The sequence below is a fragment of the Xyrauchen texanus genome, chromosome 10, assembly GCF_025860055.1.
Source record: "Xyrauchen texanus isolate HMW12.3.18 chromosome 10, RBS_HiC_50CHRs, whole genome shotgun sequence".
Taxonomy (NCBI): domain Eukaryota; kingdom Metazoa; phylum Chordata; class Actinopteri; order Cypriniformes; family Catostomidae; genus Xyrauchen; species Xyrauchen texanus.
The window spans coordinates 22372346-22391477 of NC_068285.1; the positions used below are offsets into that span (position 1 = coordinate 22372346).

Genomic DNA, 19132 nt, shown 5'->3' on the forward strand with positions numbered 1-19132 from the left:
TTTCCAACCTCGATTTTTTATTTTTTTTTATTTTTTTATTTTTTTTTGTTATTTTACCTTTTACAGGTAAGGGATTCATTTGCAATTACGACCTGTACTAATGTTTAAGAAAGTGTGAAAGTCCCTGTAAAGGCAATAAAAATTAAATAATCCAAACACACTATACATGGTAAAAATTTATTGCTAAAACACATTGCACTGTGGACTGTGAAGTACTGAATTGTGTAGTTAAACCGTTAAACAGTTTTGCACCAGTGCTGTGTTCAGGATTCTTTTGGGCGGGGCTAAAACGGTGGCTCGATGACGCACTGGACCCACCGAGGCAGGCCCCTCCCGTAACAATATGACTAGAGCACATTCGGTTCAGTTTGCCATTCATGATCAATCAGAATAATTTCACAATGCAAGGTTTATTAGGGAAAACATCTAGTAACATTTATCACTTTGTTATTAAGTATCTGAGAGACATAGACTTAAAAAAAAAAAAAAAAAAAAATTAAATCCTTTTGTCTTTTTTTTTTTTTTAAGCTAAGTTCCAATATCTCTTGATTCACACTCCAGCCCAGTCGGTGGCGGTAATGCACCGTTAAGTTGGTTTGCCAACCGCCATCAAAACAAAAAAAAAAAGAAGAAAGAAGAAGAAGTTTGCCATTCAATCACGAGTTACAGTCAGACTCAGTACTAGTTTCAACAGCCTACAGTTAGCAAAGTCATCGACTACCATCGTTTAAGTACATGTTTTCTTTTTGTGTAACGCAATATTATGTTTACATTGTTTTTAAAATATCTAAGTTAGTCACCATTGTTCTTGCAGTATGCTGCTAGTCCAGTAGCTAGAGTGGCTAGAAAGTGTTAGCTAACACGTGCTGTTTTGCCCTCCTTACAGTACACACTGAGGTTAAGCAATGTTGCTAGTAACATTACATGTAGAAATGTTATTAACTACATACAGTAGTTAGCCAAAGCTTTACATCTAGAAAGACTAAGTATAACTTGTGTGTTTTTTTTTTCTAACAAAGCAATGATGTATATAGGTTGTTGATGTATATATGTATAACGCCATAGGGTTATCTAAAATTAAGATTGTACACTGCATATTCTACAGTCTGAATCCACAGCCGGTCACATTTTAAATTTATGAGAAGCTTCAGAGAAATGTAATTTGTAACCCTTTTTTTTTTTTTTTCTTTCAGCTTCGGTTTTTGGCAATCAAGTGTGGGAGGGACCTCAAGACAACTGTGTGGCGAATGCTTGAGAGTATCTTCTCTAATCGCCTTTCCATTAACACAACCTGGACTGGTGCAGGGGAAAAAGCATGTTTTAGAGACATGTTCCTGAAGACCATTGTTCAAAGTAAGTTGGCTATTTTTTTTTATATTTAAGTAGATGTGTATGACCTTATGCCAATCAAATGGAATGACAGATCTTTATTTTCTACAGGAGCCATCCGGAAGAACTTCGGCAACCCAGGATGCCACTGATGAGGCGATCCAGGTTAACGTTACGCGTTACCTGAAAGGAGCAGCTGACCGTGAAGGTGGAAAAAGGCGCCGCACAGCTGAGAGGGACCCACAGCCGACCCCTCAAACCTAGGCTGACTACCGACACCCCTGCTAAAAGTGTCAGACTAAACTCACTCAATCCACACTCTTCACTAGAAATTGCTGTTTTTTTTTTTTTGTTTTTTTTTCCCCATCTCGTGACCCTGCCTTCAGGGCAGCTCCTTGGATGAATATGGGATGTTTTTTTTTTTTTCCTCTCATGACCCTGCCTTCAGGGCAGCTCCTTGGATGAATATGGGATGGTTTGTCTTTTTATACAGGCGCACGAGGAATCACTGAAGATGTGCCAATTTGCACTGCCTCATTCTGGAGGTCGAGGAAAACCAGACCCCAACCACTCCAGACATTGTGATTGACTGTGTTCTCAACAGCCAGATTTTCTGCTGTTAATTGCATTTGTTCCCACTTATTGTCATGTTTAAGTTGAATGTAAAACTTTACATTATCCTGCACATTCTTTGATACCAAAGATCTCAATTATTTAATATACAATTTGCTGCTTATTTCATTGTTACAGTGCTTAACTATTCTATTTTTAAATATAGCTTATAAATCCTAGATTATACATCTAATACTTGATATTTGCACATTATCTGGTAGCAAATATTCTACTTACCGTGACTTTAGTATTGGCTTATTTCATTCCGTCAGTGCTTAACTGATTCTATTATAGTTTGTAAATCCTATTTCATACCTCTGATATTTGATATTGCACTTTTAACTAGTACCAGTTAATTCTACTTTCGTTCCATCAGTGTGCTTAACTGTTATTCTATTAAAAATAGCTTGGTTGTACTATTTCATACCTTTTGATATTGCACTTTCACTAGTACCAAAAAATCTACTTTCATTCCATCAGTGTGCTTAACTGTTATTCTATTAAAAATAGCTTGGTTATACTATTTCATACCTTTTGATATTGCACTTTCACTAGTACCAAAAAATCTACTTTCATTCCATCAGTGTGCTTAACTGTTATTCTATTGTTAAATATAGCTTGTAAATCCTTGTGCCACAGGTCAGCATTGCAGTTATAATGGCATATTCTACTCCAGAGCTTTACTCTAAATTATTACCACTTATCCTATTGTTAGAAATGACTTGTAAATATGATGTTATACCTCAATTTATTTGATATCCTGCACTTTATTTGGTACCAAATATCCTCATTGCTTATGTTTACTGGTAATTCTTTTCATCCCAGAGCTGACCTCTTTATATTATTTACAATTGTTGTAAGTGTTACAATAGTGTTTTTTACAAAAGTGTTTTTTTTTTTGCTTGTTTTTACCAAAATTTAATTGGAAACCTGCATTTTCTTTGGGTGTATATATGTTTGTATTTTTCTGTTATTTATATTTCAGTGATCTGACATATTGTTTCAATGACAGTTACTGTAATTTGAAATGTGGAATAAAAGCGGCAAATGGAAATATGTCTGCTTTGATCAATCATTATTCTTGATAAACTGCATGCTATAAATAAATATATATATATATATATATACAATAAGCGGCGGCAGATCGCTCGAAAAGCGGTTTGCCTCCGCGTCCGCCTCGATATAACGGCGGCGGAGCGGCGGCTGGCCAGCGGGCCGTCCAGCGGAACGAAGGCGGTAGGAAGGCGGCTGCCGCTTTTAAAAAGCGGCTGCCGCCGGCGGACCGCCGTCGAACGTGTTTGCGATCTCGCCATTCTGCCGCTTCTACTGCCGCCGGCGCGCCGCCGGCGGACCGCCGACTTATTGCTATCTGGGGTTGAGACCAGTGTGGTAACTTTGCTTTCTTTATAGGAGCCGAGGCTTCAGGGCAGGCTACTAATAGGCCCTCATGTGCGGTGGTGGAGGTTTTGTCACGGAGTGCTGTGCGTTCATGTTTGACCTTATTGAAGTGCGTGTGTTGACATCTGTGCACAGGGTGGTAAGAGTGATTATAGGAGCCTTGTGCTCCCTAAAATAGAGTACCTGCCATTGTTAAGCCTCGGTCTTTTTGGTTCCTTTAAAAGTTGTGAATGTTGAAGGATGAATGTTGACCTAGTTTCTTAATATTGTTTTTAAGATTGTCGTTGATTACTTAAAGCTTTTGTATTATTTTGTATCCACGTCTCCGGCCCTCCTTTCAAAAACCCACGTTCCTGTGTGTCCTTTTGTAGGTGGTTAAATTCACCAGTATTAATATTTCCCTGGTCAAACAGGGTGGTGTAGTCTGGCATATGTAGAGGTAGTTTTCCTCTGACGGTCCCGCTACATTCATACACATTAAACTTCAAGACTGTTTGAACTACATATGTCAAATCAACTGCAAATTACTCAGAATATTATTCCCTCTATTGCAAAAGGCTTATTTTAGGGAGGTTTTTGATTCAATATCGATTCACATGAGGGGGGCCTGGGTTGCTCAGCAAGTAAAGACTCTGACTACCACCCCTGGAGTCGCGAGTCGAATCCAGGGTATGCTGAGTGACTCCAGTCAGGTCTCCTAAGCAACCAAATTGGCCTGGTTATTAAGGAGGGCAGAGTCACATGGGGTAACCTCCTCATGGTTGCTTTAATGTGGTTCTCGCTCTTGGTTGGGCGCGTGTTTAGTGTGTGGATTTCGTGGAGAATAGACACACACTATGTCTCCGCGGTAACACGCTCAACAAGCCACGTGATAAGATGCACGGATTGACTCTCTCAGACGTGGAACTGAGATTCATCCTCTGCCACCTGGGTCGAGTCGTGTCACTACATCACCATGAGGACCTAGAGCGCATTGGGAATTGGGCATTCCAAATTGGGGAGAAATAGGGAGGGGGAAAAAATATCAATTCATATGGGTATATTTAAGATATAATGTCCCTTTTGCTTACATATTAAAGAAATTATCTCCCAGCTAGTGCTGTTAATTATACAGGGGACCTTCTAACTTGGTACATTACATAAATATACATTTTTCTAATTATATTTTATCCTGTTTATAAATGATCAAATCCATGTATTTAACCCTTTCATTCATACCGTCACACATATGTGATGGTTAATAACTGGGCCCCACAGAGTAGCGACACATGTATTTCTGCTACAGCCAGTTACTTTACAAGCTGCCAGATTCAAATCAGCTTTTGCGCGAAAACTATGGCGAAAAATGTTTGTCAACTACCTTTTTTCCTTGACTAAGATGACACGATAACGAGACGGCACCAATATCATTAAACAATAACTGTGACTATATCAACAGGCAATATTACTAAAATGTAGTTTAAAAAATAATATCTCTCTTTATGTCTGTTGGGGGAAAAGTGTGAAACGTGCCAAATGGGCCGCGATAAGCAAAAATGAGCCACTGCATTATGCAGAACTCAGACCACAAAATGGCACAGCGCTAAAATAATAACAGCAACAGTTGGACTTGGGAGAAAGTGATGATGATGATATGAAGGTTAACCACAAAGAAATTGAGGTAAGTTAACGTCTTGGTGGTAATGTTAGGTTGTTGTTTTTTTTAAAAGTTATATTAAGACAACTAGTGACAACTATATTAGACAACTTAATAAGCTATATTAAGACAAGGCAGTGGCGATACATTATAAAGGCTGTGTTTTATAGCTAAACCGAACTCATTAAGCTAATTGGCTAGAAAATTGTTGTGAAGTAGCTGACAATGAGCGGCAAAGGTAACGTAAGATTGAGTATAGACCAATGACTTGTGTATTTGGCATGGTGATTATGCTGTGTTTATTTGGCCTTCACATTACCATCAAAATGAATTTGATTATGATATAAAAACGAATTGCCTACAAAAACATACCTCAAAAAGGTGTCTGCAGTAATATGCCTGCATAACCTGCATAAAGTACCACCTAGTTTTGATTGTTTCAAGTTTTCTTTTTCTGGATACTCAGGGTTTGTGTTAAGTTAAAATCATTGCAATGATTTTCTTATAGTACAACACTTAGAATTCTCGATGTTTCACATGTCTAAACTTGACAAAAATATTACTAAAATGTCAACAGTTTTCATTGACTAAATCTAGACTAAAACTACTGAGGGTTTTCTTTGACTAAGATACTTTTAGTAAACTAAAACTTGACAAAAAAAAACTGAATAAGCTTGACTAAATATGATAAAAACTAACAAGGACATTTGACACAGATCTAAGACTAAATTTAAAAAATGCTGACAAAACTCTAGCGCCGACACATGCTATGTTGGTTGAGCTCCAGAGATCATGTGTGGAGATGGGACAACCATCTCTGCAACACCACTGATCTGGGCTTTATAGCTGAATGGCAAGACTGCCTCTCAGTGCAAAACACATGAAAGCCCACTTGGAATTAGCAAAAAAGCACTTAAAAGACTCTTAGACTGTGAGAAACAACATTCTCTGGTTAGATGAAATGAAGATTGAACTGTTTGTCCTCAATTCCAAGCGTCATGTCTGGAGGAAAACTGGCATAATCTGCGCAATACCATCCCAGAAGTGAAGCATGGTAGTGGAAGCGTCATGCTGTGGGGGTGTTTTTCAGTAGGAGGGTCTGGGGGAAAGGTTAGGTTTGAAGGAAAGATTAACGCATCAAAATACAGAGATATCCTTAATGAAAGCCTGGTCCAGAGCACTCAGGACCTCAGACTGGGCCAAAGCTTCACTTTCCAACAGGACATTGACCCTAAGCACACAGCCAAGACAACGCAAGAGTGGCATAGGGACACCTCTATGAATGTCCTTGAGTAGCTCAACCAGAGTCCGGACTTTAACATAATCAAATATCTTTAGAGAGACCTGAAAATGGCTGTCCTTCGACGGTCCCCATCCAACCTGACAGAGCTTGAGAGGGTCTGTAGAGAAGAATGGTAGAAAATCCCCAAATCCAGGTGTGCAAAACTTGTCGCATCATACCAAAACAGCGAGGTTGAAATCGCTGGCAAAGGTGCATCAACTAGGTACTGAGTTAAGGTTATGAATATTATGTCAATGTGATATTTCATTTTTTTCTTTTTAATACATTTGCAAAGTTATCAAAAAATCAGTTTTTTGTTTTGTCATAATGGGGCATGGAGTGTAGATGGATGTGAATTATGCTAAAATGCTTAAAAAATAATAATAAAGCTGTAACATAACAAAATGAGAAATAAAAATGAAGGGGTCTACATGCACTGTACCCCCTAAAATGTTCTTATACATATAGTATTTTGGCAAATTAACATTAACCATGATGAATTTTGTAAAAACATTAATAATTGTTAGTTCATGTGAATATCCCAATGATATTGGGAAATATCAAAGTATAGAACCAAAGGTTTTACCTATGTATCTCTATTAGTGATCTGGAAGATCAAAATACCTGCTCAAATCTCCTTAACTTGAAAAAGCAGACTTGTGAAATGCAAATGGCTTGGCACCTGCTACATGGCTTGGCACCTGCTCACTGCTCATTAAGACGCATGGGAAGACAAAACCACTGCCTCTCTTTGTGAAAAATGGAAAATAAAAATAATAATAAAATAAATAAAAATAAAAATCTCAGAGCTCATTACTTTTTAACTAGTAGACACCAGTCGTTTTTTAAAGTAGTCACTATGACCAATCAACAGGTGAAATTGCGGTGAAATTGAAAATACAATAAAGCCAAAAGTAACTTTTAAATCGAATCAGACATTATTATTCATCAGCAAATAATTTTTCATCATAAATCTATGATCGATGCCAATTGTACCTAAAATTTAGGGCCAATCTTTTTCATACATGTAACCCAGGTTACAAGAGTGCACACCAAACCTATGAGAGAAGGAAGAAAAAAAGACAGAAGTTAGATTTATATAAGTAATTTATTACTTTTATTTTAATGATAAAGAAATGAAATATGAATAACATAACATGTAAATGTGACAAACTAGAAAAGAAAATAGTTCGATTAATTTGGATTAGCTCCGCCCTCAGCTGTTGTGTCATGACTAGCGCGGGCTTTAGGAGTGAGGAAGAAGTTGTCGCAGAGAAAGCGTGATTGAAATGGCCGCGTGAGTAATGCACGTAGATTCCAGTGAAAAAAAGAATATTAGATGAGAAATCCTACGGATTCGTCAAGAGGACCGTGTCCAGCCTAATTTTCCTAGTTTGTCTGGGATTATTTCTGATTGATTAGCATCCGTTCTTGGTGAGTGAGTTATTAATCAGCTATAGTATACATTGTTCAGTGTTTTATGGGTTTAAGTGATACTGTGTTGTAGTTTTTGAGAAATATGTTTAAGAAATGTGATTTAAAGTGATAAATTGAGAATTAATCTACTGCTAAAAGTGGTTATGTGTGGTTTTTCATTTCATTGGCGTAATGAGTGTAATGTAGCTCACGTGGAGGTTTTGCTAGCCATGCAGTGCGAGTTATAAGCTAACCAAGTGCACGTCATTTTCAGACGTAATTTTATCTACTTTATTTCATATTTGTGGGATTTATTAAGGATTAAGAGAAGTCATAAGCATTAATGTGTGTATATATATTCCTTTTAAAGGACTTGTTGATGAGAATTAGTCAAATTGAAATGTTAATGTGTGTAAATGGGAATAAATTGTGATTAATTGTATTTTTTCTGCCTTGTCTTTGCAAGGTTGGGTTTTTTGTGTTTTTTTGTTTGTTTGTTTTCTTTCTTTTTCCCCTCTCTTTATGTTGAGCTCCTGTCTGTGTTGTCTTTTGGAATCAAACGAGGAGTTTGAACTGAAATTGTTTCTGCCGTCAACGAGGTTGATGCGAGCCAACCCTGGTTTTCTGAACTTGGACACTTATTACACGTTCATCGAGGTGGTAGGACCATACGTGTATACGATTTTGTGTTTTGTTTTCACTCAAGGACATCTTTGCATCAGTGAATGAGACGGGATTTTCCCATCTTATTCGTTCACTTTGGATTTGCATTGCAGTTCATAAAGGACACTGAACGAGTAAACTGAACATTGAAATGAGTTTAATTCATTGGAGTTAATTGGGATACTAATTTTTGAATTAGTGTGCCATTGAGTATTGTGTTTGACATTTATTTGTCTTGATTGTTTATTTTTTTTCCATTTGTTTTTGAAATTCTTCTGAGAAGGTTGAACAGAGCCATTGAGTCAAAGATTTATTTGGGTTTTGAGTGAAACCGATTTCAAGGAATTAATTCAAGAAGGGATTTGTAAAATATATTGAAACTGTGTTATTTTATTTTGTTGTTTTCCTTGTTGTTTTGTCTTATTTCCCTAAATCTAAACAAATTATTTCAAAGTAAAAAAAAGAAAAGAAATACTTACCTTTTCATCTACATCTGTCTCATGTGTTCCTTTCCCTTGTCTTGCTGCAATACTGGCTATAGAACCTAGTCTTCTGAATCTGGTCCGAGATATAGAAAGCATAAAATGAACTAAGACCGCAGTGTGCGCGTGTTACACACACATCACTACTCTAATGAGTGAGCACTTGCTCAGCCCTTGAAGCATGGCATTGAGTCCACTGGAGGGTGAATTAATTTCAGTTCTTTGTATTTGTGAATGTACACTTTCAGACATGCTGTACAGGTAATTCAGATGACTATGTACAGGTAATTCAGATGAATTACACATCCTAGTCTTGAACATTATTCTAACAAAATTTTTGCAAACTCACTTTTACATGCCACCTAAGTTTTGCCGTTTTGCAGTTTCCTGGTGAAATTAACATCAGACGCTGTAGAACAACTGTGCGTTTTGTTTTAGATTCACACAAATCTTTAGTTTCACACACGACTACAATGGTTGATGACTTTATAAACACTTGTTTTCCGCACTATTACTCACACACTTCTATGTTATGATATCAAAACACTTTTACTATAACACATAATTTGAAATAATGCTTACTTGCCTACATTTAAACACTCATTCCAATGCAATTAGCTTCAATTGATAGAGTGTTATACTTTGGACTCTGAAGAACATGGTTTGAGCCTGGCTAAGTACACAAGCCTGCACGTGAGATGAAGGTGTCACAGACACGACCCAACATATTGTAACTGCTTCAGAAAATGTACTTTTCATTTTACATTTTGTTTTTGAACACTATCGGTCACGTTTAGGTATTGCTTTAGCGTAAGGATGTCTGTTTTGTTTACCTTATTTGAATTTAGAACCCAACCGGCTAGGTTTAGGTTCAAGTTTTAGGTCAAGGAAGTGTGTTTTACTGACTTAAACCTCCATGTAATATTCACCTTGTCTAATTATGACATAATTTTACTTACTTTTGTGAAGCAGGGGGCCGCATACTTAAACACCCCTTTTCCCAGTTTAGTCCGGACTTGAGGGACAGATAGCAGTAATAAGTCCTCAGAACGAAGACAATATCTTCCTGTGCCTTTCTTTTTGATGTAGGTTTGTAGGTATGGGGGAAGCAGACCAAGAATAGCCTTGTAAATATGAATGTACCAATGATTAAGTCTACGGGTAGACAATGCAGACCAACCAACCCGATCATACAAGGAGCAATGATGAGTAAGGGCCCTAAAATTTGTGATGAACCTAAGAGCTCCATGGTTAACATTATCCAACAGTTTCAGGCTTTGAATGGATGCATGTATGTATATAACAACGCCATAGTCCAGCACTGACATAAAAGTGGCAGCAACAAGTCTCCTTTTGGCCTCAAATGAAAAACACGACTTGTTTCTAAAATAAAAACCCAGTTTTAGCCAACTGCTGAATGTGAGGTTTAAAAGAGAGAGATTCATCAATCAGGATACCAAGATACTTGTATTGAGATACATACTCAATCTCGGAGCCCTGAGAAGTAGTGATGGGTGGAAGGTTCAGTGACTTTGATATTGCACTGGAAAACAACATAAGTTTTGTTTTGTCATCATTCAAAACAAGTTTTAAATCAAACAAGGTACATTGTACAGTATCAAAAGCAAGTTGTAGCTGACAAAGAGCCTGGTTTGGTGTATATGCAGAGCAGTATATCACAGTATCACCAGCATAGAAATGAAAATTTGCATTGGAGATATTTTGATCAAGAATGTTGATATATAATATAAATAGGAATGGTCCCAGCAATGACCCCTGGGGCACATACTTGGATAGACTAAGAGGGCTGGAAGTGAGACCATCTACCTGCACGCACTGAGATCTACCTGATAGATAGTTTCCAAACCAGCAGACTGTTTTTTTTTTTTGACAATCCAACACTGAAAAGTCTTTGTTTTAATATTGCATGATCCACAGTATCAAAAGCCTTAGATCAATGAAGAGAGCTGCACAATGTTGTTTTTTATCTAAAGAGTCAATAAAATAATTTACTACTTTTAGGGCTGCTGTAGTTGTGCTGTGTTTTTTCAGAAAACCTGATTGAAAATTAGACAATATATTGTTAGTGTTTAGAAACTATGGAAACAGAGTTTCCATAACCTTAGCCAGGACGGACAATTTCGAGATGGGTCTGTAATTGTTTAAATATGTCGGATCTCCCCCTTTTAGGGGAAGACCAAATGCAGATTTCCATATAAGTGGAATTTAATTTGTCCAGGGAGAGATTAAAAAAATAAGTCAAATGTGGTGCAATAAAATCAGATGCTAGCTTTAAAAAATAAGGCTGCAAGTTATCAGGACCAGCCGATTTGCTCAAAGTTTGAGGGCTTTATGCACCTCCGAGACTGTAAATGGATTAAAACTAAAGGAATTACTCACTCTAATATGACCATGAGTATGACCTTTAGGGTGATTCTGATGTGAAATGTTGAGGGAGTCAAACAAGGAACCTGAGGCAATAAAATGCTCATTAAAACAGCTAAGCATTTCAGCCTTATCAGATATTTTATGGGAGTCCTTAATAATGCATGGTGGCAGCTCGATGCCAGATTTATTTCCAGCCAAGGATTTAATTGTCTTACAAAATTTGAAGGGATTGTTTAAATTTTTTGAAGTTTCTATAAGAAAGTGGTCTGCTTTGCCTTTTCTAATAGCGACTGTGGACAGATTGCGCAGTCTCCTGAAGGGCAGCTAGTCAGAATCCAGGCCTGTTTTCCTGGCTTTTGCCCAGGCCTTGTTGCGCTAAAGAGTTGGCTAAATCTGAAGTGAATTATGCATTGTTTTGGCCTTTTACTCTATACTGTCTGAGGGGAGCATGCTTGACAACAATTTCTTTAAAACCATCACAAAAAAATTTCCAAGCATTTTCAACATCAGCAATAAGATACATTTTATCCCAATCAAAATAAAACAGGTCATGAAAAAAACCCTTGTTCCATAAAATGTTTCATGTCACGCTTAATAATAATGTGTGGCTTGGTTTTGGGAATTTTTGTATTTCTGACTGTGGCAACAACACAGTGGTCACTAATGTTGTTTGCAAATACAGAAGCTCCTGAGTATTTATAAGGAACATTGGTTAGGATAAGATCAATTAGGGATGATTTTTCTGGACATTTCAGATTAGGTCTAGTGGGACTATCGACAAGCAGTAACAATAAAAACCACTTGACTTGACTTGAGCTGAAAGAGATTTAGCGAGTCACAGTAAGCTTTAAAATCATCAGATACTGGTTGTAAACAGTTCCAATTTAGATCTCCAATGACTACAATTTCATTCAAATTCAGTCCTGATAAAAGCTGCATTAAAGAAGGCAGAGCATCACTGACAGCTGAAGGTGTCCTATAGCAACCAACAACAGTAATGTGGAGAGTCCTAGAGACCTTTGAGATCAAGAGCTAAAAATTTGAATTGCTTACTCACTGATTCTGAGAGAAGCACATTCACATGAAACTTACTTTTAATATATACTGCGACAATCCCACCCCTTCTGGGACGATCAGTCCTATATACATTGTAACCATCCATGCTGATATCCTCATTCAGAACAGATTTACTTAGCCAAGTTTCTGATAGGACAATTACATCAGCATCAGTTGAGTGTGCCCAAATACGAATCATATCCATCTTAGCGATCAAACTGCGAACATTCAAGTTAATAAAACCAAGACCGGCCCTAGATTTAAAATAAGTAGGGGTATTAAAACTTATAACAGAGTCTGGGCCTGGGTTGGGTTGCACATTTCCAGAAATCAACAGCAACAGCACAATTAGACACAATTCTATAGAGTGGTGGTGGAGTAGTGGACTAAAGCGCATAACTGTTAATCAGAAGGTCGCTGTTTCAATCCCCACGGCCACCACCATTGTGTCCTTGAGCAAGGCACTTAACTCCAGGTTGCTCCAGGGGGATTGTCCCTGTAATAAGTGCACTGTAAGTCACTTTGGATAAAAGTGTCTGCCAAATGCATAAATGTAAATGTAAATTAGACACCTCAGCTTAAATGATTTGTTGGATGATTCATTCTTAGAATTTATTTCTAGTACAAAGCTACGAAGGCAGCTTTCAGAAATAGTAAAAATGTCTTGTAAAGCCATGACACTGATCAGATGGGCCAAGTCCACAGCATCAGAGGAGAGGAACGGAGGCAGTAGTTGGTCCTGTGGAGGCTTCCACACATGCCGCTCAAAGTTAGTAAACACAATAACATAACTTGCAAAAATGATGCAAGGGGCATTTTAAAAATAAATCTTGTCCATAAGGTTCTGAAATGTGGCCGGGGCTCCGGACAAACTAAATGGAAGCATCATGAATTGGTGTAATCCAAACAGAGTGGAAAAAATACTAATTTCTTGGGATATTGGAGTTAAAGGGATCTGCCAATAACCCATTGTTAAGTCCAGTGTCCAGTAAAATTGAGCCGTGCCTAACTGATCGAGTAACTCGTCAATTCTGGCATTGGATAAGCATCAAATTTGGACACTGCGTTCACTTTCTGGTAGTCAACACAGAACCAGCCGAGCTGTCAAAATTCGGTACCATAACTACCGGCTGTTCGACTCTTGTATTATGCCCACTTCAAGCATTGCCTCTAATTCTTCCTGAACAATCTTTTTTTGTGTTCAGGAAGATGATAGGGGTGGCTACAAACCACCACCCCCAGGGTGGTCTCTATATGGTGCTCTATGAGGTTTGTATGACTGGGAAGGTGTGAAAACACATCCATGAATTCCGCTTGCAACCAGGCAATGTCTGTAAGCTGCTACAGTGAGATGTAGTCTCTGCAAGGGACCGAGTGAATTAATCTGTTTGTGAGATACCTCCAGCCCAAGCTCTGCCCTCTACGGAACTACTGTCGCCAAGGCTACAGGCACCGCCTCCCTCCATGGTTTGAGGTGGTTGAGGTGGTAGATTTGATGTGCCCCTCTCCTATCTGTTCGCCTAACTTCATAATCGAGATCTCCGACTCGTTGTGTGACCTCAAAGGGTCCTTGGCACTTGGAAAGTAATTTGGAGCTTGAGGTGGGCAGCAATACAAGCACTTTATCTCCCTGTGTGAATTCCTGTAGTCGAGTGCCCCTGTCGTACAGTCGGCATTGCGTCTCCTCAATGTTACCTGCCCCAAAGTGTGAAGTTTGCTCTAAGGTCAAGAATGTATTGAATTAGGTTTTTGCTATTCAAAGTTCCTTCCTCCCAAGCTTCCCATATGACGTCAAGCACACCATGCGGCCGACGCCCATATAGCAGCTCAAATGGCTACTTTCCCCCTGAATCGTATCACAATGGTAACCACCGGATACTTGTGAATGTCAACATGCACACACTTCACACATTTATTCCTATCCAATGCCTTGCACCAAGCGTTGGTGGATCGAGGTTTGAGAACATCCCATATCCACCAAAGCTTGATGTGTATACCCTTTTACTCTTACTGGTATCCGATATGCCCCTGCCCAATCAGGGGCAGCCTGTGGAGTGTCGGGGATCCGGACCAGTGTCCCCACTTCTATCACCGGACACCGATCCTGACTGTGTCTGCCTTCCCCATAGCTCCAGCAGACCAGCCCAAGCCATCCTTCTGCACTTGTGGGGATGGTCTCGCCATCCTAGGGGGGATAGAAGAGGGAGACAGGGGGAGGAGGAGGTACAGACAAGGGGAAGGGTCCCATGGACTCGGAATGGGGTTTGGACAGGGCTCCTCCCTACTTCCAAGGAGCCGTAACTGGGTGGGATGGAGAGGGAAGGGAGGGGGGGGACACTGCTTCACTACCTCCTGGAAATGTCGCCATGTAGTCCTCTGCCAGCTGGACGGCCTCCTCCAGCGACACCGGGCAGTGGCACTGGACCCAATTGGACATGCCTCGAGGAAGCTGGGAGATTAACTGCTCCAACACTAACCAAGATCAACATGGCGCCATGGGTTCCCTCCACCAGCAAAGATTTCCGGCAGGCATCATGGAGCTTCTGTGGCAAAGCAAATGGTCGATCGTGCTTCCCAAAGCTCAGGGACCTGAAGAGCTGCCGACTCTACTCTGGGCTAAACCGACCCATTGCTGGATGGCCTTTTTTAGATGTTTGAATTTAAGGAGGCTGGTGGCGGGAAGTTTCTGTGCCGCTAGTTATGCCTCTCCGGAGAGAAAGGGCAACAGGTGTGCCGCCCACAGATCAGAAGGCCAACTCCATACCTCTGCTGTCCTCTTGAACAGGTCGAGGAAGGCCTAATGATCATCATTTGGCTCCTTGCAACAGGGCCACTGGTGGGGTAGGCTCTGGGGAGGTTGCAGCGCCAGCCATAAACAGCATAGGTTTTAAACAACATAATGATGAGAAGGCTAAAAAAATAATATACAAATCTTGATGTTCCTTAGTATGGCAAAGCATGTTTGCTTGGTCTTTGGATGGATGAATGTTCAAAACGTGGAGCCAACTGCCAAGCTAAAGTGACTGTTATTCTGAGGTGATATTAAGTCCAACTGGAAGTGATGAGTTATTGATGTGCCATTAAAATCTCTCAGGGTAAACTTGATTAATGCTCATAAATTATTTCAGTACTTATTGAAACATTAAGGGTTTAGCCATTCTTTATCGCTACTTGTTGGAAAAGGTAGGTTATTACTGGAAAAGCTACATTGTTTTGAAAAGATAGTTAATGAATGTACTGAATAAAGTAGAAAAGTCAGTAGCTACTTTTAGTTATTTACTCACCAATACGGCGTGTTTGTGTGTGTAGGGTAAAAGAAAGATGCTCAACACACACTGTTGGCTTAGCTCAGGTCAGTGTCTGAAAACATATGTAAATTAACCTGTGATCCCTGCTGAGTTTATTAACAGCAAGTGATGAACAGCCTCAATGCCTACATAAACTATAGTTTTTCAGGAGACATTATGGGAGGCATAACAAGAAAAAAAAGAATGCCTCTTATGCTTTCATCTTCAGATCAATGTAATGCTCTCTGTAAAACCTAAACAACATTGGTATTAGTCATCCGATGTGGTAAACCACAGACTGCTTTAATCCTGTATGCGCTTGTCAATATGACAGTATTGAGTCAAACTCCTATGCCAATGCCCACATACACCCCCAGTGCAAGTTTTGGCACAATATATCATCAAACCAAAACACAGACACATGCACAGGACATAACAGTGGCATTTTGTTTCTGTGAAAAAACTTTGCCATACCCTCAAAAAATTAAACATATATAAAGGATCATGTTTAAAAAAAACTAGGTTTGCTCTAGTCTAATCAAAGAGCACTTTCACCACCATAGTTCCGTGTTCCCTGTTGCCATGGATAAATTGCCTCCTTGACATGATGTTGTCATTGTCATGTCTCTATCCAAGAGTGGTAGATCAAAGCGCATTCGTTTTACTATATGAATGGATTTTCTCATGGGCATTTTACCTGTTAGGACTTTGGAAGGATGCCTGGTCTGAAGTTACCTCAAGGGTTGCATTTACACGGTCAAATACTTTGAGCTGACAATGAAAGGCAAATGTTTGTGCATGAAGTCATAAACAATGCTTTTCCATAGGCTGATATGAGCTACTGTTATAGGAATAGTTCACCCAAAATTTAAAACTGATGCATCCCAGATGTGCATGACTGTCTTTCTTCAGAGAACACAAATTAAGATTTTTAGAAAAAGGTTTTTATAATGTAAGTAAACGGGTGCCGTCAGGCTGCTGGCTATTTGAAGGTCCAGAACACATATTTAGGCAGCATAAAAGTAATCCACGCAACTGCAGTCGATCAATTAATGTCTTCTGAAGCAAACTGATAGGTTGGTGTAAGAAACAAATCGATAATTCATTTCTTTAAATCGTTACTTCCGGCCAGCGCTGGGAAGCTGTTTGAAATGAACGAATTCTCATGTGACATTCATTCATCTGTTGTGCACAAAGTGCACGCTTCCAACTTTTCACATGAATGCACCATAGCGCTTACGTCACTGATGCATAGAATGCTGGCAAGAAGCAACATTTTCAAAGTAAATCATTTTAATTATCAATTTGTTTCTTACACCAACATATCAATTTGCTTCAGAAGACATGTATTGATAGACTGGAGTTGTGTGGATTACTTTTATACTGCCTAAATATGCCTTTTGGACTGTCAAAGTATCTCTTAAAATGCAAGTGGATGGTGATCAGACCTTTGAAGCTCCAAAAAGAACAGACTGTCAGCATAAACATCATCCATACGACTTCATCAGTTAAATGAATGTCTTCTAAAGCAACACAATCCCTTTGAAAAATTTTATTATAAACCATCGCTTCCAGTAATCTTCACAAGAATGCCAAATTCACGTGGTCTCTCATGTGACACATTCGCGTTGTCGTGTAATAGACATAATTTCATGTTTTTCTCTCAGTTGAGACATCCAGGATAAGCACACAAATGCACCACTGTGAAAAACAAACAGATACAAATACAGCTCTAAACCAAAACCAACTAAGCTTCTTTAATGTTCAGCGTCCCTCCTATTCAGTTTAAACAGCTCTGCTCTTCTGGGTGTGTCAGATGTGTGTCAGATCTCACGTGTCTCACATGCCAATATGGTTACGTCACATGCTAATCACCATCAATCGGCAAAATGCAAAAACACCGACTCAACAAACTCACTGAGCAAGCGTTCTGACATTACTATCGGTTGATATTTTTCACCATTTTGATGTTTTATCAATTTTCATCTCTTATATTTTCTGTGCTTTATTTCTGTGCTCACTGTACTGCCATTTACAGTAATAAAGAGCTTTAATAACCAGTTTCACATTTCGGACTCATGTCATTTTTCACCCGGTTACATATGCATTTATATTATATATTATAACATAATTATATTTCTTTCATCATTACTCATCCTCAAGTTTGTGTGAATTTCTCTTTCATGGAACACAAAAGGAGATGTTAGGCAGAATGTTCTCAGTCACTATTCACGGTCACTGCATCTTTTTTCCAAACAATGAAAGTCAATGGTGACTGAAACTTTTGAAGTTCCATGGAAGAAATAAAGTCATAGGCATAAAGTCATAGGCCTTCAAGTTTGCAAAAACAGATAAATCCTCAGAGAGAGCCTTATTTAAAATGTATATTAAAGACCAATATTTTAAGAATATATTTTCAAAATATAAATTGTATTGATATTATTGTATTATTTATTATTATAAAAATGATTACTATTATTTATGGATATTACTTAATAAAATGAACTCATTTACATTTACAATTCCTGTATACATCAGACAGAGGTGCCGCAAGAAGTAAGATTGTCACACTGAACCCTTAGTAATTCTGGTAGCTTTACACAATGCATTTTTCCTATTATTTTACTTCTTGTCATGAGGGAGCACCATGATATGGAAGATGTCAAAACTGTAAAAATAACCCCCACCCTACCATAACCTTGTCAGGTTGGGTTTCTGTCTGACAGGACCAAGGCATTGTCATCCCCTGTCTGTCTCGTGTTTTGTGTACGTTCTTTGTGTGAGCACACGGGTCCGGTTGTTAGTGACCGCCATGCTGAAGTTACCACGTGCGCTCTCCGGTGATATAACGGTCCTGTCACCTTGTCAGGTGGGGTTTTTCTCTGATGAGAACCTTGGCATTATCATTCCCTGTTTGTTTTGTTCCAAGCGTGTTTACATTTTCTTCCTCATGTGTTTCAGTTGCCGCTGTTACGCAGACTCAATGTTTCCATGAGAAACCTGATTGTTTCCATGGAAACGCTGATAATGCCAACTTTCAGCAGGCAAGTGCCACCTGTTCCTTGTTTGTTCATGCCTATTTTGATCCCCTCATGTGTCATGGCCTTTGCTGGATTGTCTGGTTAAATGTTTAATGTTGCTTAGTGCAGAGTGTTTGGGCATTGTTATTTCATGTTGAGTAACTAACCTCACACTCTCTGCTTAGGTGGTCCTGTCTTGTGTATCTGTTGGTTATCCACGTGTCGAGTGTGTGGTTGCCTTCCAGTTTTGCTGCATGTCAGCTGGTCTTCAACGGAGTATACCAAGTCTCTGCCTGCGTGTTGGGAGTAACATTGCCCTACCCTGCCGGGCGTTGATCTGCAATTAAATAAGCTTCTACAGAGGATTCCACAAATCTAAACATATAATTTTTTCAGTAAATCCTTTGAACTGCTCCTCTGATAATTGGCCTCTGTGTCTCACTATCACTCGCTACAAACCTAACCCAAAATTTTCATACATTTGTAGGACTTTAATACTTTCCATGGATTTTCCAGCCCTGATATTTTACCATGGAAAGAAAGTAAGAAAAAAAGGAAATGGA

General features: G+C 38.9%; 1 long non-coding RNA gene across 1 annotated transcript; it reads left to right on the forward strand.

Annotated features, from left to right (window-relative positions):
• Positions 1–584: 584 nt before the first annotated feature.
• On the forward strand, positions 585–1458 carry LOC127650902 (uncharacterized). The gene is made up of 3 exons (XR_007971480.1): positions 585–731; positions 1194–1353; positions 1441–1458. It is a non-coding gene; the product is annotated as an uncharacterized LOC127650902 (long non-coding RNA).
• Positions 1459–19132: the final 17674 nt, after the last annotated feature.